Source organism: Bufo gargarizans, chromosome 3 (genome assembly GCF_014858855.1).
Source record: "Bufo gargarizans isolate SCDJY-AF-19 chromosome 3, ASM1485885v1, whole genome shotgun sequence".
In the NCBI taxonomy this organism is placed as follows: domain Eukaryota; kingdom Metazoa; phylum Chordata; class Amphibia; order Anura; family Bufonidae; genus Bufo; species Bufo gargarizans.
Window position 1 is genome coordinate 456,864,507 of NC_058082.1, and position 26,230 is coordinate 456,890,736.

The 26,230-nt window shown below is 45.8% G+C and overlaps 1 protein-coding gene across 3 annotated transcripts in view; it reads left to right on the plus strand.

The window, feature by feature from the left end:
* The window catches only part of LOC122930319 (norrin cystine knot growth factor NDP), a 152,147-nt gene that overhangs the window by 12,075 nt on the left and 113,842 nt on the right, over window positions 1-26,230 (plus strand). The window lies entirely within an intron of this gene.

Genomic DNA, 26,230 nt, shown 5'->3' on the forward strand with positions numbered 1-26,230 from the left:
AGAGATAAGTTGACCCAAAGGTTTGTGGCAGCCACTTACCTCACCTTCTTTACTGAAACATACCCATTTAGCATGTGTATTGGTGCAGTCACAAATCTTTTTGGCCAACATTTCATTATTTGTGTATGGCTACGCAGATTCTCTCCTGATATTTTATTGTGTTTGACTTGATTCTATTGTTTGGTTTGTGATAAGTGGCGCTGGAGGTGTCTAGTAGCTGCTCATCCCTATGCTTTCATTTTATTAAAATGCATGTTAAAGGTCGAACTTTTGAAATAAACTTAAAGGGAACCTGTCATCAACTTTATGCTGCCCAAACTAAGGCAGCATAAAGTAGAGACAGGTGAGTTGATTTCAGCGGACTTTCGTTTTGAAAGTTAAAAGTAAGTGGTTGCCGAGAAACCAACATCACAATTAGAGATGAGCGAAAAAATTTGGTTCGGCCGGTTCGCTGAATTTTCCGAATAAAATTGCTTTGATACAAATATATTTGTGACGAATCGCGATAAAAAATGGCTATTTCCAGGCTACATAGAGCCTTTATTTGGGTGTAGAACACTGTGCCTTGCAGTAACATGCATAGGGAGTGTGTTGGGGTAGTGAAATAATACTGTCAGTGCAGATGACAGGCGTCACTCTTAGAATCACTGCACACGTCCCTTATTTGGGCAGTCATGGGGCCAAAATTGACATAATAACTCAAGTATTAACTCAGCCTTACCAGTCAATGTTAGCGTCAAGAAGGAGCGCACTACTTTTACACAGTCGGCAGCTGATTCCACATAGATGTCTACAGAACCTGTTCTATTAAATGCTTATACAAGTAGAGCCCCCCAACAGAGTGGAGAGGGTGTCAGCAGTAAGTTTGTGTTGAAGTCACTGATTATTTTGCCCTTCCACTGATCCGTCAGAACAATAACCCACAAAAAACGGATCCTGTCTGTGGAGCATCCGCCTTCACTCGGTCAGCATTTGCTCAGTAATCCAGGAGTATTGGTAATGCAAAAAAAAACAGGAGTGGATCTAAAACAGAGATGACACGTGAAGGGAATATTTGCATGTCTTCTGTGTTTTGTACCCACTCCTGCTTTTGGCTACCAAAACATAAGCCAATTCTGATGGTACCATAAGGCCTTACAGCTGCTACACAAAGAGGATCCGTTGTGCGTCTCATTTTTCCTTCCTTCTGACCGATCAGAAGAAATAAATGGTGATTTCAAGAAGGCCAAACAAGGACAATAGCGACCCCGTCATAGAGTGGAGATGGTGGGAACAGCATGAGAAGTCCACAGAGTGGCCCTATGACATAGTGGTGAGGTGGAAGCAGCATGAGGAGACCACCAAATGGCAAAATGACAGGATCTGGAGGTGGCGGCAGCATCAGGAGTCCACAGAGTGGCATAATGACAAAGTGTGGAGGAGAGAGCAGCAGTATGATTAGGCCACAGAGTGGCACGGTGACATAGTGTGGAGATGGCAGCATCAAGAGGCCACAGAGTGGCACGGTGACATAGTGTGGAGATGGCAGCATCAAGAGGCCACAGAGTGGCACGGTGACATAGTGTGGAGATGGCAGCAACAGCAGCAGCATGATACCACAGAGTGGCATGGTGATATAGTGTGGACATGGCAGCATCAGGAGGCCATAAAGTGGCACGGTGACATAGTGAGGAGATGGCAGCAACAGCAGCAGCAGCATGATACCACAGAAGGGCAAGGTGACATAGTGTGGACATGGCAGAATCAGGAGGCCACAAAGTGGCAAGGTAACATAGTGTGGAGATGGCAGCAGCAGCATGATACCGCAGAGTGCCAAGGTGACATAGTGTGGACATGGCACCAACAGCAGCAGCATGATACCACAGAATGGCACGGTGACATTGTGTGGAGATGGATGATCTAATCTTATGCATCAGTCATTGGTGGGTGGAAATCCTGGCTGATCCATGCCTGATTCATCTTGATAAAAGTAAGTCTCTACACATTTTGGGTGGATAAGCGAGTTCTTCTTGGGGTAACTATGGCCCCCGCCGCACTAAACACCCGCTCTGATGCCAGACTACTGGCTGGGAAAGACAGCTTTTCCAGGGCAAACTCGGCCAGTTGCAGCCACAAATCCAGTTTGGCTGCCCAGCAGTCCAGTGGATCTTCTATGACGGCTGGCAAGGTGCTGTCAAAGTATGCCACCACCTGCTGGTCCAGGTCCTGCTCCAGGTCTACCTGCTGCTGGTGAGTAGTTTCTTCACTATGCGGGTGAAGAAAGCTGCTCATCAGTGACTCTAGACAGGGCTGGCGCTTCCATTAAGGCAAGGGGGGCAAGGGGTACAATACTGGTGGCTACTGGCACATGATGGGGGCTCTGGCTACTGGCACGTGTTGATGGGGTGCTCAGGCTACTGGCACATGATAGGGGGGCCTCTGGCTACTGGCACATGATATGGGGGGCTCTGGCTACTGGCACATGATAGGGGGGCCTCTGGCTACTGGCACATGATATGGGGGGGCTCTGGCTACTGGCACAGGATATGGGGGGCTCTGGCTACTGGCACATGATATGGGGGGCTCTGGCTACTGGCACATGATGGGGGCTCTGGCTACTGGCACATGATGGGGGGTTCTGGCTACTGGCACATGATAGGGGGGTCCTCTGGCTACTGGCACATGATGGGGGGCTCTGGCTACTGGCACATGATATGGGAGGCTCTGGCTACTGGCACATGATATGGGGGGCTCTAGCTACTGGCACATGATGGGGGGCTCTGGCTACTGGCACATGATGGGGGGGTTCTGGCTACTGGCACATGATAGGGGGGCCTCTGGCTACTGGCACATGATATAGGGGGGCTCTGGCTACTGGCACATGATATGGGGGGGCTCTGGCGACTGGCACATAATATGGGGGGCTCTGGCTACTGGCACATGATATGGGGGCTCTGGCTACTGGCACATGAGATGGGGGGGCTCTGGCTACTGGCACATGATATGGGGGCTCTAACTACTGGCACATGAGGGGGGCTCTGGCTACTGGCACATGATGGGGGGCTCTGGCTACTGGCACATGATATAGGGGGGCTCTGGCTACTGGCACATGATATGAGGGGGCGCTTGTTACTGACGCATGATGGTGGGGGGCTCTTATTACTGGCACATGATTGGGGGCATCTAAGAGGGCACATTTTACTGGCACATTATTGGGGATATCTATGGGGGCACTTATTACTGGCACATTATTGGAGGCACTTATTACTGGCACATTATTGGGGGCGCTTATTACTGGCACATTATTGGAGGTCACTATTGGTGCATCTACTGAGGCCACAAAGAACTGTGATTTTATATGGGGGCTCTGTATAGGGGCATTTTATACTGGGACACATTATGGTGGGTACTATGGGGAAGGGGGGAGAGGAGTACTATGGGGTTATCTACGGATGCACTCAGAAAGGGGTATTTTATACTTACAAATTATGTGGGACACTGAGGGCACCTACTGGGGCACTATATATGGGGCATTTTATACTGGTACATAATGGGGGGCACTAGGAGGAAGGAGGGAGAGGAGCACTCTGGGGGCATTTACTGGGGGACTATATAGGGGTATTTTATACTGGCACATTATGGGGGCACTATGGGGACATTAGCTCAACTGGGGGAATTACAAGGGGGCTTTTTTTTATTTTTTTTCACTATCACATTATAAGGAGAATTATTTCTACTCTCCCTGCTCTGCTATCCCACTCCCCCTTCTCCAAATCCTTATCATGAAATCTTTCTCATTAGGATAAAACACAACATCAGCTCCGCCGAGCCCCCCAGCCAAAGTGTTGAAGTGGTGTCCGAGATCCCCAAGGGCCAAGCCAAGTACAAACTGGATTCCAAAAAAGTTGGGACACTAAATAAATTGTGAATAAAAACTGAATGCAATGATGTGGAGATGGAAAATGTCAATATTTTATTTGTAATAGAAGGTAGATGACAGATCAAACATTTAATCCAAGTAAATGTATCATTTTAAAGGAAAAATACATTGATTAAAATTTCCACAGTGTCAACAAATCCCCAAAAAGTAGCAATAAGAGGCTGGAAAAAGTAAATTTGAGCATAACGAAAAGCTGGAAGACCAATTAACACTAATTAGGTCAATTGGCAACATGATTGGGTATAAAAAGAGCTTCTCAGAGTGGCAGTGTGTCTCAGAAGCCAAGATGGGTAGAGGATCACCAATTCCCACAATGTTGTGCAGAAAGATAGTGGAGCAATATCAGAAAGGTGTTACCCAGCGAAAAATTGCAAAGACTTTGCATCTATCATCATCAACTGTGCATAACATCATCCGAAGATTCAGAGAATCTGGAACAATCTCTGTGCGTAAGGGTCAAGGCTGTAAAACCATACTGGATGCCCGTGATCTCCAGGCCCTTAAACGACACTGCACCACAAACAGGAATGCTACTGTAAAGGAAATCACAGAATGGGCTCAGGAATACTTCCAGAAACCATTGTCAGTGAACACAATCCACCGTGCCATCCACCGTTGCCAGCTGAAACTCTACAGTGCAAAGAAGAAGCCATTTCTAAGCAAGATCCACAAGAACAGGCGTTTTCACTGGGCCAGGGATCATTTAAAATGGAGTGTGGCAAAATGGAAGACTGTTCTGTGGTCAGACGAGTCATGATTCAAAGTTCTTTTTGTAAATCTGGGACGCCATGTCATCCGGACCAAAGAGGACAAGGACAACCCAAGTTGTTATCAACGCTCAGTTCAGAAGCCTGCATCTCTGATGGTATGGGGTTGCATGAGTGCGTGTGGCATGGGCAGCTTGCATGTCTGGAAAGGCACCATCAATGCAGAAAAATATATTCAGGTTCTAGAACAACATATGCTCCCATCCAGACATCATCTCTTTCAGGGAAGACCCTGCATTTTTCAACAAGATAATGCCAGACCACATTCTGCATCAATCACAACATCATGGCTGCGTAGAAGAAGGATCCGGGTACTGAAATGGCCAGTCTGTAGTCCAGATCTTTCACCTATAGAGAATATTTGGCGCATCATAAAGAGGAAGGTGCAACAAAGAAGGCCCAAGACGATTGAACAGTTAGAGGCCTGTATTAGACAAGAATGGGAGAGCATTCCTATTTCTAAACTTGAGAAACTGGTCTCCTCGGTCCCCAGACGTCTGTTGAGTGTTGTAAGAAGAAGGGGAGATGCCACACAGTGGTGAAAATGACCTTGTCCCAACTTTTTGGGGATTTGTTGACACCATGAAATTCTGATTCAACATATTTTTCCCTTAAAATGGTAAATTTTCTCAGTTTAAACTTTTGTTCCGTGATTTATGTTCTATTCTGAATAAAATATTAGAAGTTGGCACCTCCACATCATTGCATTCAGTATTTATTCACGATTTGTATAGTGTCCCAACTTTTTGGGAATCCGGTTTGTAATTGTAAGTTTTCATATGAAATATGTTTGTTATACACATATAGCATACACTGTGCCCCACAATATACAGTTTCTTCTGTAAAAGTCATCAAATGTCATGGGGGGGCCCCTTATTGTTTTTCGCCCCAGGGCCCCATTTCACCTAGAACTGGCCCTGACTCTAGACTCAGGCTGCTGGTGCTGCTGTCACTTGCAACAAAGTCGAAGGTCCAGTCAACCAATTTAGAACCGCTGGGTTGCTGGTCAAGACATGACCGCTAGCTGACATGTGGACCTGAGGCCTCGGGAAGAAATCCCTGTTGCCACGCCTCTTTACTCTGCTGCGACCTGTGCCTGAGCCAGAATCATTTACGCATCTGACACTCCCCTGTGCAGGGCCTGGCACCTCTCTGTCTGACATACTTTTAGCTGAACTAAATAAAGTAAAAGCAAACTAAAACACCCCTAAAAGCGCCAAATATATTTTTCTTTTTTTAATCAGAGAGGCAACTAAAGGATTTGAAATTCGCAACGAAACAATTTCAGCGTAAATAACAGCAAAAGTGAACTGCGTATATATTTCTCGTATTGGACTAAAATAGGCCACTAAACGATTTCTAAGTAAATAACAGAAATATGACAAACGCTTTTAGCACAAATAACACCAAATGTGAACTGCGTCTATTTTTCTTGTATTGTAGTGAAATATGACAAGAAACGCTTTCAGCGCAAATAACACCAAATGTGAACTGCGTCTATTTTTCTTGAATTCTAGTGAAATGTAATATATAAAGCTGAGTGTATGTGTGTGTGTGTGTATGTATGTCCGCTAAAGGAATCCGCACCATCGCATTTACAATAACAACATTTGGCACACATGTACATCAGGTGTCCGGGAAGGTTTTAGACCAGGTCTCAGCTCTCTAGTACGTACCGTTCCTGATATATTCCCCAAAAATGCATTAGCCAATAGAAGCTTGGTCACGTGACCCTTATCAGCCAATTGAAGCTCGCAGGCCAGTCTCCACACACACACACACACACACACACACACACACACACACACACAGCTTTACACCAGGTTTCCATAACAACCCAGTCATTTTTCTTCACTGCTGTAGGTGAGCTTTAAAGGAAATCTGTCACCAGGATAATCGCTATTGAAGTAAAGCGTTAGTATAATAGCACTTAGTACCTTATTTCCAGATGTGCCTTTGTTCCAGCAATAGATGTTTTTATCCTCTGAAAATCCATTTTATTTGGTAGGTAAATGAGCCAGTAAGGTGCCCAGAGTGGCGTTACTCTTGCAGGAAGGAGCCCAGACACGCCCCCTGCAACAATGTGTCCACCCACCACCCTCAAAAGACGAACAAAAAAAAACCACCCCCAGGTCCTGCTAAGCCACGCCCCTGCACACTCCTCAGCCGACGGGGATTGAAAAAATGAGGGTAAAAATCAACTTCTGTCCTTGCAGGGGTGGGAGGGACAGGGCCGTCTTTAATATTAATTGGACCCTGGGCAAAAATTTACTTGGGCCCCCTGGATCCTGCCTTCCCAGACCTTAGCAGGCAATCACGCCCTCCACCACAACACACACAAAAAAAATCCACACATCTGGTAGAGTACAGTGAATGACTGTAAATACTTCCAGTTCTGAAGACTCCAGCGGCTCAGGATCAGTGCTCTGGGCAGCTAGGCTCAGGCTGGAAGTTGGCACCGCTCTGCAGGAAGGAGACCGGGGCTCGGCTCACCCTAGTGTTACAGTGCACCCCAGCACCCCACAGTATGCAGTATAGCACCCTATAGTATATAGCAACCCACAGTATGCAGTATAGCACCGTATAGTACACAGCACCAAACAGTATGCAGTATAGCACCCCACACTATACAGTACCCCACAGTATATAGTATAGCAGCCCACAGTATACAGCACCCCACAGTATACAACAGTATACAGTAGAGCAGTATAGCACCTCACCGTATACAGCACCCCAAACTATACATGATACAGCACCCCACACTATACAGCACAGCAGTATAGCACTCCACACTATACATCACCCACAGTATACAGCCCCCCACAGTATACAGTACAGCAGTATAGCACTCCACAATATACAGCACCCACAGTATACAGGCCCCCCACAGTATACAGGCCCCCCACAGTATACAGGCCCCCCACAGTATACAGGCCCCCACAGTATACAGGCCCCACAGTGTACAGGCCCCACACAGTATACAGGCCCCCCACAGTATACAGCCCCCCACAGTATACAGGCCCCCACACAGTATACAGCACCCCACTATACAGTAGTTTAGAGTATATTAGCATAACAGCCCCTGAGTGTCACCTTTTTCTGATATAATCTTCACACAAAAAAGCTCCACAGTTAAGGCAAACTTCACCTGCAACACTCCTGCTAGGACCTGTGATGACCTCATAGCCATGTGACCAGTAATATTGCTAGGTTACTGGTCACATGGTGATGATGTCATTAAGGTCCTAGATCACATTCACAGATCTAACACAGTACGATGCCTGGACTGCAGCACCCCCTGTGAAGCTGACAGCCTGACACCCAGGGCAGTGGCTAGCAGGGCTCAAGAGGCAGCTGCCTTGGGCCTCCCAGGAGCAACTGGGCCCGGAGCAGCTGCCCCTTTTGCCCCTTGGTAAAGACGGCCCTGGGGAGGTGACTTTCTCCCTGAAGCTTACACTCAAACAGCACAGTGCTGCTGTCTTAGAGTGAGCTGTTCAAAAGGACACGACCCCGTTTCAGTTAGTCCACGCCCCCTCCCACTCCTAAGCCAACAGAGATTGAAAAAATGAAATCAACTTCTAGGTCCCACTAAGCCACGCCCTGATCTGGTTAGGCCACACCCCTCCCACTCCTCAGCCAACAGGGATTGGAAAAATTAAGTTAAAAATCAACTTTTAGGTCAAGCTAAGCCACACCCCTGATTCAGTTAGGGCACACCCCCACTCCTCAGCCGACAGAGATTAAAAAAATGAAGTTAAAAATCAACTTCTGTCAGCTGCAAAGGTGGGAGGGAGAATGACTTTCTCCCTGCAGCTCACACTCAGACAGCACAGTGTTGCTGTCTTAGAGTGAGCTGTTCAAAAGGATACACCCTGATATTGTTAGGCCACGTCTAGGTCTCACTAAGCCACGCCCTGATATGTTAGGCCACACCCCCTCAGCTGACGGGGATTGAAAAAATGAAGCTAAAAATCAACTTCTGTCAGCTGCAGGGGTTGGGAAGACGTGACTTTCTTCCTTCAGCTCACACTCAGACAACAGCTGTTCAAAAGGATATCCTTGTGTCCGTCCAGGCCCTGCGCCAGACAGAGGACAGGGAGTCTGAAAGCTGGACTGTCTGGCCTAAAACTGGACCTTTGTCCACCCTAGGGGCAGGCTGCTGTCAAGGTCATAGTTAAGGGGATGGTCCGCTATGGAGGTCAGTGTTAAGGGGCAGATTGCTGTAAAGGCCAAAGGCCACTGTTAAGGGAGGTCACTGTCAAGGGGGTGGTGTGCTGTGAAACTCACTGTTAAAGGGGAAGCCTGCTGTAAAGGTCAAAGTTAAGGGGGTGGACCGCAGTGGAGGTCCAATTTTAAGGGACAGAGCACTGTGTCAGTGTTAAGTGTGGGGGGGGGGGGCTGTGGAGGTCACTGTTAAGGGTGTGGGGTGCTGTAGATGTCACTGTTATAGTGGATAGTGTTGATATATTTTAACGACACACACAAACATTAAATGAAATAGATTAAATATACCTGAACGAGGGTCCCTCAGCTAGTATGACAATAAACGCTTTTAGGGCAAATAAGAGCAAATATAAACTTAGTCTATTTTTCTCTTTTTCTCTAGAAATATGGGAATAAACGCTTTTAGCGCAAATAATACTAAATGTGAACTGCGTCTATTTTTCTCATATTATAGTGAAATATGACAAGAAACGTTTTCAGCGCAAATAACACCAAATGTGAACTGCGTCTATTTTTCTCGTATTGTAGTGAAATATGACAAGAAACGTTTTCAGCGCAAATAACAACAAATATGAACTTAGTCTATTTTTTTCTTTTTCTCTACAAATATGGCAATATACGCTTTTAGCGCAAATAACAACAAAAGTGACCTGCGTAAATATTTCTCGTACTGTATTGAAATAGGCCATTAAATGATATCAGCGCAGTTAACAGCAAAAGTGACCTGAGTATAAGTGTGACCTAAGTGTGGCAGAAAACGCTGCACAACGAGAAGAGGTGACCGGACCTTGAGGAAGATTGTGGAGAAGGACGATTCCAGACCTTGGGGGACCTGCGGAAGCAGTGGACTGAGTCTGGAGTTGAAACATCCAGGTGCCGCATTCCCCAGGTCAAGCCACTTTTGAACCAGAAACAGCAGAAGAAGCGCCTGACCTGGGCTACAGAGAAGCAGCACTAGACTGTTGCATGTCATTCGGAAATCAAGGTGCCAGAGTCTGGAGGAAGACTGGGGAGAGGGAAATGCCAGAATGCCTGAAGTCCAGTGTCAAGTACCCACAGTCAGTGATGGTCTGGGGTGCCATGTCAGCTGCTGGTGTTGGTCCACTGTGTTTTATCAAGGGCAGGGTCAATGCAGCTAGCTATCAGCAGATTTACCTGTCCTTAACCTGCCTCTGTCCTTTTCTGTTCCCTCAGCCAGAGAAGTACTATATGCTGTGGGCTCAGCTCCACTATACAGCGAGGACGAGCTACGGTACTAGAAGACCGTCAGCAGCTACTGCCCAGCCAAGATCCGGAGGAGAAATCCGCCGCTTTCTCCGGTAGGTAGGAAAGTAGTGATGAGGAGAGTGGCGTAGAAACTGGTGTTGCAAACGGTCAGGCTCCTGGCTCAGGAGAAGAGAGGCAGATTGAGCATGAGGAAGCCAGCAAGTCGGTAGCTTGGCTGGGAGTAAGCAGGGTGGCAGCAGTGGGAGGTCGGGAGCCAAAAGTGCACGGGGTAGACCACCCGCTTTGCAGGAGCCTACCGGTCCGGAAAGTAGTGGTGCAAAGGATCACGGAGACAGTGGCAGTAGCAGTCAGTCAGTGCAGAGAGTTGGGGGTAAATCACCTACTTGGCAGTGTGGCAGTTTTTTGTTAAGCCGCCAGGGGAGGTGAACATGCCCATTTGTCAAATCTGTGGGCAAACTGTGAAGCGTGGCCAGGGTGCCAATGTTGGCACCACGGCCCTGCGTCAACATATGCAGCATCACCATAAAGTGGCCTGGATGAACCGTGGCTTCAATGTGGTGGTCCAGCCTGCTGCAGCAACTGCTGCATCACCTAGTGGCACACAACCGGTTTCAGGCAGTCAATGATTCACCCCCTCAGCCAAAGGGAGCTGTTTGTCATTTCCATCATCTGATGGTCCTGATGCTCCTTCTCCTCCTCCTACTCCTCATCAGTCATTCAGTCAGCAATAGATCACGAAAGTGATTGCCAAGAGACAACAGTATGTGTGCACTCATCCAACGGCCAAGTTGCTGGTACTGCAGTTCCTCCATTTCCAAGTGGTGAACTCTGCACCTTTCAGAGAACTGATAGCTTTTGCCAAGCCAAGGTGGGGAGTGTCAAGCCGCCATTTCTTTGCCAAAAAGGCAGCACCAGCCCTGCACACATATGTAGAACAGAAGGTGGGCCAGGCCAAAGTGCATGGCAGCACCGACGTGTCAAGCTGTAACTACGGTCAAGGACAATATATGTCCTTTACGGACCACTGGGTAAATGTGGTTTCTGCCCAGCCAAACCAGCAACTTGGCCAGGTGAGGCCGTTTCTGCCTCCACGTTCTTATGCCATTGGTCCTGCGATAATGTCCGCCTCTGCCTCCTCATCCTCCACCTTGTCCTCAGCCTCCACTACAGGGACAATTAACAGTGCCCCACCAGCATACCACATGTGCAGGGCACGGTGGTGTCACACTGTTTTGCACCTAGTTTGCCTGGGTGAACGGAGTCACACAGGGGAACAACTGATCCGCGTCCTTCCTAAAAAAAAATCTAATCCTGGCTTTCTCTGCGACAACTCAAAATCTGCGAACAGAGAAAGGCCATAAATGATTTCTTGATGATACAGGCGGACAGAGGTACTCCCCTGTGTAACTTTGATGTTAGCCAGTGGCAGCTCATGTGCGACACCTGCTGTTTGCTCGTGCACTTTGAAGAGGCCACTTTATTTGTCAGTTGCCAGGACTATGGTAAATCTGGCTGGTCATGGGACTGGAGACGTGGCACCTACATCTCACAACCACATGAGCCCTGTGGGGGCTGAACTGGAGGAGGAGGGGGACATTGGAGCACGAGCAATGTGTAGAGAAATGGGTGGTTTTTCTACACAGGTGACAGGAGAGGAGGAGCAGTCAGAGGAGCAAAACGGAGGAAGGCAGTATGCAGTGGAGATGGAGGCAGGGAGTCACTCCGAGTCACTTGCGCAAATGGCTCAATGCATGCTCACTTGCTTGCGTAGTGACAGGCGAATTGTCACCATTCGGCAGAGGGATGACTACTGGCTCTCCACCATGTTAAACCCTCGCTACCAGTCCAAAATGGGGGGCCTTTTTTACACCCGCTGAGAGGCAGGAAAAACTGAACAGATAAAGACATCCTATGTAGTCAGTTGGCCGCTGCCTATCTGTGCCATCATCCATCCTCTGGCAGGTATGACCGGGGAGGCCTCTGCGCTCACGTTCCACTGCCATAGCTGCTGAGGGGGGTGGCAAGACCAGTACCAGCTCCATCAGCAGCAGCCTGAGTCTAGAGTCGCTGATGAGCAACTTTCTTCACCCGCATAGTGAAGAAACTACTCACCAGCAGCTAGACATAGAGCAGTACCTGAACCAGCAGGTGGTGGCATACTTTGTAGTGCACCCTGCCAGCCATCTTCGAAGATCCACTGGACTACTGGACAGCCAAACTGAATTTGTGGCCGCAACTGACCGCGGAAAAGCCCTGGAAAAGCTGTCCTGTGTGGCCAGTAGTGTGGCATCAGAGCGGGTGCTTAGTGCGGTGGGGCCATAGTTACCACAAGGAGAACTCGTCTGTCCACCCAAAATGTGGAGAGACTGACCCTTGTCAAGATGAATCAGGCGTGGATCAGCCAGGACACGCCAATGCCTGATGCATCAGATTAGATCATCCATGTTGCCTCACCCAAACCTTGGCAAAAGAGACCAGTTTCTTCTGGCTACCTGCCTCAGCCACTATTCTGATGCTGACACCTGCCTGATGCCACACATCTGATGCCAAGTGCTCCTTCTTACACCCACCATCGTGTTGCTGCTGCCACCTCCCCACTCTGTCACTGATCACTCTGTGGTCTCCTGATGCTGCTGCCACCTCTACACTATGTCACCTTGCCACTCTGTGGACTCCTGATGCTGCTGTCACCTTCACATTCTATCAACTTGCCACTCTGTGGTCTCCTCGTGTTGCTGCTGCCACCTCCACACTATGTCACCTTGCCACTCTGTTGCCTCCTCATGCTGCTGCTGCCACCTCCACACTCTGTCTTTGTTCCACTCTGTGGTCCGGTGATGCTGCTGCTACCACCACACTATGTCACCTTGCCTTTCTGTGGTCTCCTGATGCTGCTGTCACCTCCACACTCTGTCACCTTGCCACTCTGTGGTCTCCTCATGTTGCTGCTGCCACCTCCACACTCTGTCATTGTGACGCTCTGTAGTCTCCTGATGCTGCTGCCACCTCCACACTATGTCACCTTGCCACTCTGTCGCCTCCTTATGCTGCTGCTGCCACCTCAATACTCAATGTCTTTGTGCAACTCTGTGGTCCGGTGATGCTGCTGCTACCACCACACTATGTTATCTTGCCACTCTGTGGTCTCCTGATGCTGCTGCTGCCCCCTCCACACTATGTCACCTTGCCACTTTGTGGTCTCCTGATGCTGTTGCTACTACAGATGGCCTTGCGCTTTGTCCGGCGGCCGTTTCGCAGCGAACTTTGCGTTTTTAGCGATTCGGCAAACATGCGAACATATGGCAATGTCCCCCCTTGCCATATTCTTTTGCATTGCTCCAAACTTTGACCTACGATACATTCATCAGGTGGGACAGGACAGCCAAATGAGACGTTTCAGCACATGGATACAACCCCACCCTATCACAGAACCCGATCTGGCAGCCATTTTACATTCTGTGTTTTGCCAGTGTACGGAGAGGTTGCTTTGTGGAGCAGGGAGATACTGTTAGGGACACCAAACACTAGCTAATAGGGCCACAAAAGTCCTTTAAAGGACTGGTATGGGTGTTCTATCGATAGGTGTGATATACTGAGGGGTGTGATCAGGGCCGGTGCAAGGATTTTTGCCAACACAAGCGAAGCTACTCTCTGTTGTCCTGGTATCTTCTCTCTGCTTCAGACAATCGCTGGTTTAAGGACCATATTTTTTGCCCTCTAAGACACACCTAGGTTTTAGAGGAGGATAAGAAATTTTTTTTTTCCATTACACCTCAGGTCAGACTAGCAATCAGACCCCCAATGTTAATCAGACCTCAGCTCACAGCCCCAATCAGACCCCCAATGTTAATCAGACCTCAGATCAGAACCCCATGTCAGACATCATCCCCCAGCCACCAGCCCCCAATGTCAGCCATCAGACCCCCATGTCACATTTCTCCCCCTCCATGTCACATTTTTCCGCCCTCCCCCAGGGTGCACCCTAAGGCGGCTGCTTGGTCTGCCTTATGGTAGCACCTGCCCTGCGTGTGATATACTTATAATATACTTTCTAACATAGAAAGTATATTATAGTGCATTTGTATTTTGCAGCAGTTGTGTGCAGTTCTGCTGCGATACCGCAGCTATACAGAGGGACAAACGCTATTGGAACAACTAATTACAATGGGTGTGATATACCTGTTGCTCCCAAAAAAGCTGATTGAGGGGTGTGATCTATCTATAATATACAGGTGTACATCGAAAAATTTGAATATCGTGCAAAGTTCATTTATTTTAGTAATGCAACTTAAAAGATGAAACTAACATATGAGATTGACTCATTACATGCAAAGCGAGATATTTTAAGCCTTTATTTGTTATAATTTGGATGATTATGGCTTATAGCTTACGAAACCCCATTATCACAATTTTGAAGTACCCTTTGCTCAGGGCGTGTGGATTAATTTGCTGACTAGAGTGTAACACTTTGAGCCTAGAATATTAAACCTTTTCACAAAATTCTAATTTGAAGCTGCATTAATGCAATTCCTTTTAATTTGTATTACTGAAATAAATGGACTTTTGCACAATATTCTAATTTTTCGAGTTTCACCTGTACAGTCGTGGCCAAAAGTTTTGAGAATGACACAAATATTAGTTTTAACAAAGTTTGCTGCTAAACTGCTTTTAGATCTTTGTTTCAGTTGATTCTGTGATGTAGTGAAATATAATTACACGCACTTCATACGTTTCAAAGGCTTTTATCGACAATTACATGACATTTATGCAAAGAGTCAGTATTTGCAGTGTTAGCCCTTCTTTTTCAGGACCTCTGCAATTCGACTGGGCATGCTCTCAATCAACTTCTGGGCCAATTCCTGACTGATAGCAACCCATTCTTTCATAATCACTTCTTGGAATTTGTCAGAATTAGTGGGTTTTTGTTTGTCCACCCGCCTCTTGAGGATTGACCAAAAGTTCTCAATGGGATTAAGATCTGGGGAGTTTCCAGGCCATGGACCCAAAATGTCAACGTTTTGGTCCCCGAGCCACTTAGTTATCACTTTTGCCTTATGGCACGGTGCTCCATCGTGCTGGAAAATACATTGTTCTTCACCAAACTGTTGTTGGATTGTTGGAAGAAGTTGCTGTTGGAGGGTGTTTTGGTACCATTCTTTATTCATGGCTGTGTTTTTGGGCAAAATTGTGAGTGAGCCCACTCCCTTGGATGAGAAGCAACCCCACACATGAATGGTCTCAGGATGCTTTACTGTTGGCATGACACAGGACTGATGGTAGCGCTCACCTTTTCTTCTCCGGACAAGCCTTTTTCCTAATGCCCCAAACAATCGGAAAGAGGCTTCATCAGAGAATATGACTTTGCCCCAGTCCTCAGCAGTCCATTCACCATATTTTCTGCAGAAGATCAATCTGTCCCTTCTTAACACCAGGACATCTTCCAAAAGTCTTCGACTCACTGTGCGTGCAGATGCGCTCACACCTGCCTGCTGCCATTCCTGAGCAATCTCTGCACTGGTGGCACTCCGATCCTGCAGCTGAATCCTCGTTAGGAGACGATCCTGGCGCTCGTTGGACTTTCTTGGACGCCCTGAAGCCTTCTTAACAAGAATTGAACCTCTTTCCTTGAAGTTCTTGATGATCCTATAAATTGTCGATTGAGGTGCAATCTTAGTAGCCACAATATCCTTGCCTGTGAAGCCATTTTTATGCAACACAATTATGGCTGCACGCGTTTCTTTGCAGGTCACCATGGTTAACAATAGAAGAACAATGATTTCAAGCATCACCATCCTTTTGACAGGCCAAGTCTGCCATTTTAACCCAATCAGCCTGACAATGATCTCCAGCCTTGTGCTCGTCAACATTCTCACCTGAGTTAACAAGACGATTACTGAAATGATCTCAGCAGGTCCTTTAATGACAGCAATGAAATGCAGTGGAATGTTTTTGGGGGGATTAAGTTAATTTTCATGGCAAAGAAGGACTATGCAATTCATCTGACCACTCTTAATAACATTCTAGAGTATATGCAAATTGCTATTATAAAAACTTAAGCAGCAACGTTTTCAATTTCCAATATTTATGTAATTCTCAAAACTTGTGGCCACGACTGTACTTTCTAACATAGAAAGTATATAGTGCATTTGTATTGTGCAGCAGTTGTGTGCGGATCTGCTGCGATACCGCAGTTATATAGACAAACAAGCGCTATTGGAACAACTATTTGCAACAGGTGTGATATACCTGTTGCCCCCAAAAAACTGATTGACAGGTATGATATACTTTCTTCCACAAAATACTGATTGAGTGCTGCAATATACCTGTTGCCCCAAATAAACAGGGTGGTGTGATATAACTGTTGTGGCAAAAAAATTATAATTGAGGGGTGTGATTTACCTGCTTCCACAAAAGACTGATTAAGGGGTTTGATAAGCCTGCTTCCACAAAATACTGATTGAGGTGTGCGATATACCTGCTTCAACAAAATACTGATTAAGGGGATTGATATACCTGCTTCCACTAAATATTGATTGATACCTGCGAGATACCTGCTTCCACAAAATACTGATTAAAGGGGTTTGATATGCCTGCTTCCACAAAATACTGATTAGGGGATTGATATACCTGCTTTCACCAAATATTTATTGAGGCCTGCAAGATACCTTCTCCCACAAAATACTGAATACTGATTAAGGGGTTTCATATACCTGTTTCCACCAAATATTGATTGAGGCCTGTGATATACCTGCTTTTCCAAATACTGCTCTTCTCTAGGGACTTAGGCACAGGGTAATTTTTGAAAATGACAGGCAGAGGCCGTTCCTCAGGGGTGGTAGGGGTCGGGCAGGTGTCCCAGGCAGGAGCCTAAGTGGGAAGTTGGAGAAGGCGCGTGCGATTGCTTCAAAAGACGCACCTGAGTTGGTTGAGTGGATCATTCAGCCATCCGCTTCTGCACCCTCCTCATCCTCTGTATCTGCACCCTCCTCACTCTCTGCTGTGTGCACCCCCAAAGACACCACCACATAGCCCGTCCACTCAAGTCAGAGGAATAATTTTCCCATCCATTTCTAGACCTTACCGATGTGCAGCCATTCTTGACATCGGATGAGGAAGAGGAGGTAGCAACGGCCGCCACCCAGCTGTCTGACGACAGTACCCAGATCAGCCCAAGGAGGGAGGTCCTCGCTGTTGCTGCCTACTCCGAGATTTCAAATGTCAGTGGTGGTGAAGGTGACGATGATGACATGTCGATGGACGTCACGTGGGTGATCACAAGAGAGGAAGAGGAGGAGAATTCAGAGGGTGAGATGGAGCAGCAGAGAGGGAGGATAAGGAGGAGAAGCAGGGAGAACTCATAGGGCACAGGAGGTAAAAAGCAGACTGCAAATATATCTGAAGCGAGCCATCCACCATGCACGGTCACTTCTGGTGCCCCCAGGACGCCGGCACATGGCTCCACAAGTGTGGGATTTTTTTAACGTGTCAGCTGCTGACAATAGTGTTGCCATCTGCAGCCTGTGCTGTCAACACATAAGTTGCGGTAAGTCCAACACTCACCTAGGAACGACCGCCTTAAAGAGGACCTTTCACCAGGAAGAAGTATGTAAACTGACTATACCGACGTGTAGAGTGGCGCCCAGGGATCCCCCTGCACTTACTGTTATCCCCGGGCGCCGCTCTGTTCTCCGGTTATAGCCTCCGGGTTATGAGCTGAGCGCTGCGATTGGCCAGCGCTACAGCATAGGAGAAAGAGACGCCGGCAGGTTCCCCTGGGTGGAGCCTAAGTTCCCCCGGGTGGAGCCTAAGTAGGAACATACCGGAGGCTATAACCGGAGAACGGAGCGGCGCCCGGGGATAACAGTAAGTGCAGGGGGATCCCTGGGCGCCGCTCTACACGTCGGTATAGTCAGTTTACATACTTTTTCCTGGTGAAAGGTCCTCTTTAAGAAGGCACCTGGCCTCCTATCACCGAGCCCAGTGGGAGCAACGCCGGACTCAGAACCCACAAATCCACACTCCCGGTGCTCCATGTCTTGGCTCTTCTCCTTTTCCTTCTACTCTCTCCTCCCATTTGTCCTCCACTCCACCTTCCACCGTGCCATCGTCACTTCATCTGGCACAAGGCAGGCTTCCGTGGCCCAAATGTTCGAGCGTAAAAAGTTGATGACGCCGGATAACCCTATTGCCCAACAGCTGACCGCTGGCTTGTCGGAACTGCTAGCCCACCAACTACTGCCATATAAACTGATGGACTCGGAGGCCTTTAGAAAATTTGTGGCCATTGGCAAACTGCAATGGAAGGTCCCTGAAAGGAAATATTTCTCCCAGAAGGGCATCCTAGAGCTATATGGCCCTGTTCAGCGGCAAGTGAATGTATCTCTGGCACACAGTGTCGATGCCAAGATACATCTGACCCCAGACACGTGGTCTAGCAAACACGGGAAGTGAAGGTACATAACTTTTATTGCCCACTGGGTGAACCTTCTGACGGCTGTCAAGCATGTAACCGGTGGCTCCCGTGTGGATTTGGTGTTACTGCCATGGATTGCATGCAGGCCTGTCTCTTCTTCTCCTCCTCCTACTCCATCCTCCATCTCCTCCTCGGCTGACTCCTCCTTTTCCACTGTTACCGCCTCTTCCGCTGCCCCCCCCCCAAGCTCCCTAGAACCTTTTCGATGTGCCAGGTGAGACGCTGCCATGCTGTGCTGCAGCTGTTGTGCCTGGAAGCCAAGAGCCACACCAGTCCTGCACTGCTTTCAGCTCTGCGGTCACAGGCCGATCAGTGGCTAACCCCGCTCAATTGACAGTTGGCAAAGTGGTGTGCGACAACGGTGCCAATTTTGGCCTGGTTGACATCATCATTTATTTGGCCGTTGTCCTCTGTCAGAAGGAAGGAAAAATGATACACACAACGGATCCTGTCTGTGTAGCAGCTGTAAGGCCTGTATGGTCCTATCAGAATTGGCTTATGATTTGGTAGCCAAAAGCAGGAGTAGGTACAAAACACAGAAGACATGCAAATATATCATTCACGCGTCATCTCTCTTTTAGATCCACTCCTGGCTTTTTGGGCATTAGCAATACTGATTGATTACTGACCAAATGATGACCGAGTGAAGGCGGATGCTCAACAGATAGGATCCGTTTTTTGGGGGGGTTATTGTTCTGACGGATCAGAGGAAGGGCAAAATAATCAGCAACATCAACACAAACTTACTGCTGACACCCTCTCCACACTGTCAGGGGGGTTCTAGTTGTATAAGCGTTTAATAGAACAGGTTCTGTAGATATCTATGTGGAATCAGTTCACAACGGTGTAAAAGAAGTGTGCTCTTTCACGCTATAGTAGGATTTTGGGCCTCTGCACGGTTCTTTATACCTTACGTTAACATCGACCTGTAAAGCTGAGTTTACACTTGAGTTATTTGGTCAGTTTTGGCCCCGACACTGCCCAAAGAAGTGAAGTGTGCAGTGAATCTAAGAGCAACGCCTGTCATCTGCGTGTCATACTGACTCACAATATTGTTTAACTACCACAGCAGACACCCTATGTGTGTTGCTGCAAGGCACAGTGTTCTACACTACTATACAGGCTCTCTGCAGCCAGTAAATAGCTGTTTTTTAATGCAATTCGCCACAATTTTTTTTTATAGAATCAAATCTTTTCGGAAAATTCGGCAAACCGACCGAATCAAAATTTTGAGGAATTCGCTCATCTCTAATCAGAATCAGTTTTACAAATCAATTTAATAAGCAATAAATATTGTGTTCAATGTGCTGTCAACATACTCATCACAATCATATGCTCTGTTTAAAAACCTTGTATGAGCATATTAGATTTAGGATTTCTTTTCTTTGTGGCTTATTATTATGTAATTTTTATGTCTTTTCAATGCTGTACACATTGAATGAGCCCATCATTTCCATAGTTTTTTATGTGCTGCATCTCTGAGTGGAACTTTGTGGTCAATAGTAGTAATTGCTCTGTGTATTATGTAACTCATTTGTTACAGCGAAGACAGAACATCCATTGATTGAACATAGCATTAGGAATTGTACACTGAAAGTTCAAAAGCAGACGGCATTGATTTTTTAAAGGCAGACTGACAAGCACAGGTTCTACTGATAAAATAAGTCTACATAGTTGTTATAGACATTTATGTTTTTCTTGTTGTTTTGCTTTAATTTTTGGTTTGTGAAATCAGGTTCCTATTCATAAGTAGTAAGCTGAAGCTCATGGACCTGTGGATTAAAATAATAGTATGCAATGTTTTGTGTATTGTGTGTACCTTTCTCATTGTGAACTAGGAGCTGGAGATGCTTGTTGGTGAGATTAATTGCCTAGATAATGATATGGAAAATAGGGTTAATCTGGGGTTAGAATTCCATCATTTAACCCAGACTCCATGCATGTTAGGCATGCTATTTTTAAAGTGGTTGATACGTGGTTACCAGACACCTTTAACGTTGCTTATGTCTGGGGGAAACAAAGACTCTCACCTATCCAAGACTATTCTAACGTTCGGCACTGTATATTAGATACTAATAATTCTATGTCATTCCTTAAGATCCCTTTACATGGGACGATATTACAGCAGATAGTCTGGAAGGAAGTGTTTCTTCTCAGAAATCTGCTGATCGCTGATCTCAGTCCTCTTCCCGGGCCCTGTAGCAGCTGCTTCCAGTATAGCTATGCCCCTGACCATGCCCCTTTTAATACATGATCATAATATCCGTTTAGCAATAGATATGGCAGATTGATTGCATACTACAGTACTGCTTCATGAATTAGAATTACTTTTTCCATTTTAGACTCAAATAATAGTGGTCCGTTCAACTTACTTAAAGGGGTTGTGTCACTAAATATACCCTACAGTTTTCAAACCAGCACTTGTATCTGAATACTTTTGTAATTGCATATAATTAAAAATTTAGAATAGCCAGTGAGCTATTCAATAAAATGTATCTGTGTAGTGCCACCTGCTGTTTGTCCTTATTTTTTGTCCGTCTCACTTTGCAGGTCGCAAATGCTTAGTTTAAATTGTCACCATCCATATGTTATGTTAGAAGCTGTGGCAGTTACACAGAGAAAGCTGAAGCAGAAAGAACACCCCCCCCCCCCCCGAGCTGCAAGGCTGAATATAATGTACAGCACATGATCCTGGAAGTGGCCACCGCATGGGATTGCTTCACAACCTGGATAACCCCATCGACAGACTTAGGATAAGCCTTCAACATATAATCGGTATGGGGACAGCCCCTGGGAAGACTGCGATCCGCAGAATAAAAAAAATCAGCAGCTCATGCAGGACATCCATACACATGATTCTGCCTAGGACTGCAGCTCAGTCCCGTTTTCTTTGTTCTACATTTGGCCCAAATGAACCTTACATTTATTAGACAATTGACTGCTCATTCAGTAACCCTGTATGAATAAGATATATTGGGCTTAATCTATCAAAACAGAAAAACTGGCTTACTGCCATAATAACCAAGTACAGTACAGCTTACATTTTTATAGACAAATTAACCAGTAATGGCGTTCATACAGATCCCGGGGGACTCCACTCATAGTATGCTTACACAATTTTAGCCAACTTTTATATCCAGTTACACATGACTCTTTAGAAAAGGGAAAGTTAGCTTGAACAATAATCATGTGTAAGACAAAGTACATATGTCACACCCAATACCTTCTCCCTTTCTAGATTTCTACTCAATACTTTTAAAAAAGATCTCTCATAAACCAGTTACTAGTTTATAGCTGTAAACAACATCCATCAATTCTTTATATATATCGATGGACATTTTTTGACGTTCCATTAGTCATTTAGACACTCCTTAAAGGGGTTGTCCCACAAAAAATATTCTATAGTTTTCAAACCAGCTCCTGGATCTAAATACTTTTGCAATTGCATGTAATTAACAATTTAGTATAGCCAGTGAGTTATTCAATAAAATGTATCTGTATAGCGCCACCTGCTGTTTATTTTCCACACATGCTCAGTTTCATCCAACTGCCTCCTGGACTGTGATAGGGAGAGCTGAGACACGCCCCTTAGCTGTGGCAGAAAAGACACTCCCTTTGAGCTGTCAGCTTTATATTAATCTAGCAGAGCAAGAATGTGGAGATCTCTGGATCCATGATAGGTACAGGGCTGGTTCTAGCTTTGTTAGAAAGAGGTTGTCATGTTCTCTATTTTTTTCTGATTTAAATTTTTTACATTAGTCATAGGATAACCCCTTTAAATAAGACTTGTCTGTTTTTGTAATTACTTGCATTCTCCATACAGTTATAGGACATCTTTTCTTCAAACGCTACGTGTTGTTCCTCTAGTCTTAGAAATCTGTGGATAAATTGATAACTAGGTGTTATCAGTTGGGGGTGTATTATCACACAGGTTGTCACTGTCCAATCACGGCAATTTGAGAAGCAGAATGGTAACGCCCACATAATAAATTTCTAGGAAGGCAAGTAGTATTTACAGGTACCCTTCACACAGGGTGAATTCTTCCTGCTAAAATCTGGCTGCTGATTTCTACACAAATCCACAAAAAAAAATTCAGGTAAAACATATGGAATTCACTGCAGATTTCCCTTTTCTACATTGAAAGAAGCTAAATCTGCAGTGAAAATCCACATAAGAAACTGAAACCGCATGTCTTTTTCTGTGTGAACAATCTCTTCTGCATGTAGGTGAGAGTTGTCCATGTTTTATCTAATTTGCTGACACTGTATTGTACTGTTGATGGTCTGTAAATCTGTGTAGAAAATCTGTGGACAATATGCTACTTGTACATAGTGATGGACGAGCATCTGCCGGGACGGTTCGCGAAAGCAATCACGTGAACACGATCAAATGTTCGCGAACCGCAAGTTCGTGGCGGGTCCCATTCATTTTAATGGCAGGCGAACCTGAAAAACCTTCAGCTCATATTTGCAGCCAAGAAATAATTACTAGAAGTGCACAAATAGTCCCACAACATGGACAGTGACATACCAGATGTATTATTCGAATTTACAATCTCCATTCATTATTTTTTCCAATATGAAATATCGGCAATATAATTTTCACGTACGCGCATGCGCAAATGCACTATACAGTACCCAAATGCACTATAAAGAAAGTATATTGGTATATAACACCCCGCTTCAATCAGTTTTTTTGGGGGGACTGGTATATCACACCAGTAGAAAAGATTTGTTCCAATAACGCTTGTCCCTCTATATACCGGCAGTATCGCTGCAGAACCGCACACAACTGCCGCACAATACAAATGCACTACAATATACTTTCTAACATAGAAAGTATATTATAACATTGTACATGGAAGGCAATCCATTAGAATATACATAAAGATAAAACGTAACCTTTAATAATGTTACTATGAGGGTCCATTCACACGTCTGTAAGTGTTTTGCGGACCGCACATCGCCGGCACTATAATAGAAAATGCCTAATCTTGTCTGCAATTGCGGACAAGAATAGGACATGCTCTATTTTTTTGCGGAAACGGAAGCACGGATGCGGAAGTGCGGATCCGCAAATGCGGTTGCGGACAGCACATTCCGGCCCCATTAAAAATTAATTGGGCTGCACCCGTTTCACAAAATTGCGGAACGGATGCGAACCCATTTTGCGGACATGTGAATGGAAAAGATATACCTCAAAATAAAAATAAATTAAATGAATAAATTTAAGCAAAAAGCATAGATGTGGTAGGCAATAACAAGTGCTCGGCGGCACTAAATCAGGTGCTTGGCGGCAACAAATCAGAAACGACAATCCGGGGGGTTCCAGTGCACATCCATGAATCCCAGAGGGAAATCAAAAAACATGTATCCCTGGGCTAGATGATGGTGTGGTATTGAAGGACAGGGTGGGCAAGTAACTGTCCCTGATATTGTCCTACAGGGGGGTGCTATTCTGGCCCTGATAAGAATGACACTGTCTGGAACCTTACCCTATATTAAAATGGCCCTAGTAAGCCCCTAGGCGTTATATAGATCTATGTGTTTGACTCATTATAAAAGTATATTATAAGTATATCGCACCTCTCTGTGTATCACACCTATACCAGTCCTTAAAATGACTTTTGTGGCCCTATTAGCTAGCGTTTGGGGTCCCTAACAGCCTGTCCCTGCTCCACACAGCAACCTCTCTCTACACTGGCAAAACACTGAATGTAAAATGGCGGCCAGATCAGGTTTATTTATAAGGTAGGGGGTATGTCCATGTGCTGAAACGTCACAATTGGCTGTCCTGTACCACCTGATGGATGTGTTATGGGTCAAAGTTCTTCACAATGTAAAAGAATATGGTGGGCGCGAATATCTCTATATGTTCGCATGTTCAGCGAATCGCGAACACGCAAAGTTTGCCACGAAACGACCGCCGGGCGAACCGCAAGGCCATCTCTACTTGTACAGCCGGTCTACAAGTTATTGGGGGAGATTTATCAAACTGGTATAAAGGAAACCTGGCTTAGTTGCCCATAGCAACAAATCAGATTCCACCTTTCATTTTTCACAGCTCCTCTGGAAAATGAAAGGTGGAATCTGATTGGTTGATATGGGCAACTAAGCCAGTTCTACTTTACACCAGATTGATAAGTCTCCTCCATTATGTTTTCCAGATGAGCTATACAAAATATAGGCATAAATTAATTGTTTAGGTTACCTCAACGGGCCAGTCACCAATTTTTCTGTGTCATGTACAAGTCACTTCACATGATGGATGACTATGACGCTGTGAATGAGTCTGATGGAAGTCAGAAGGAAAGATCATTAAGGATCATGGTGATTAGTCACCTAATTAAACCACCTAATTAATTAGTCACCTGATTCACATAATTAAAAGGGTTATGGGAGAATTTAATACTGATTACCTATCCTCTTGTAGGTCAACAGTATCTGATTAGTGAGGGTCCGACAACCGAGACCCCCGTCAATCAGCTGTTAGAGAATGCACCAACTCTTCTGTGAGCGCTGCGGCCTTCTCTCAGCTTACCAAGCACAGTGCCATACATACTATAGCTGCTGTGCTTAGTATTGCGCTCAGACCCATTCACTTTATGGGGCTGAGATGCTCTTAGGGAAAGCTGAGAGAAGGCCGCTATTATATTGCGAGCTCCGCTGCCTTCTCGCACAGCTGATGAAGGGGGGGGGGGGTCCTGGGTATTTGACCCCCCACCAATCAAATACAGGGGATAGGTCTTCAGTATTAAAATCTCAGAAAATCCCTTCAACATTCCTTTTATTACCAATATCAACAGAAGAAAATACAGATAATTGATTGGTTGCCGTGTGTTGAAACCCTATCCATCTGATATTTATGACCTATCCTGAGGATAGGTCATCAATATCTTTGCACTGCACAACCCTTTTAGCATACAGTCTTCTTTATTGCAAGCATGGTCATCACACATGGAGGTAAAGGCCTATGGCTGTTTTGTGTGTACTCACACTTGGTCAAGGCCTCCTACATGTTAATTTCCAGGTGGGCAAATTCCCAGGGGGCCACCCAAGCCCTACTCATGACCGCCTGGGAACATCAGGTACTTATGCACCTGGCCAACAGCTGCAGAACTTAACTGTTTGACCTTCCTCAGGATGGTGATACAGTATTTGGTTCTGCTGGGGCTGTATTTTATGTTGCACTATCATATTGCAGGCCCGCCTACTTCCGTTGTTCCCAGTCCATCTCTGAGTGTAACCTTAGACAGTCTAAAGTTGTGCAATATTAATCAAAGTGGCTTTTGATAAATGACAAATTTGACACAAAAACCATCAAGCGCTTGATGGTTTTTGTGACTGCACTTGGGGACACTTTCAAAGTTTTCCCAATTTTTCGGACTGACTGACCTTCATTTCTTAAAGTAATGATGGCCACTCGTTTTTCTTTACTTAGCTGCTTTTTTCTTGCCATTATACAAATTCTAACAGTCTATTCAGTAGGACTATCAGCTGTGTATCCACCTGACTTCTCCACAACGCAACTGATGGTCCCAACCCCATTTATAAGGCAAGAAATCCCACTTATTAAACCTGACAGGGCACACCTGTGAAGTGATAACCATTTCAGGTGAC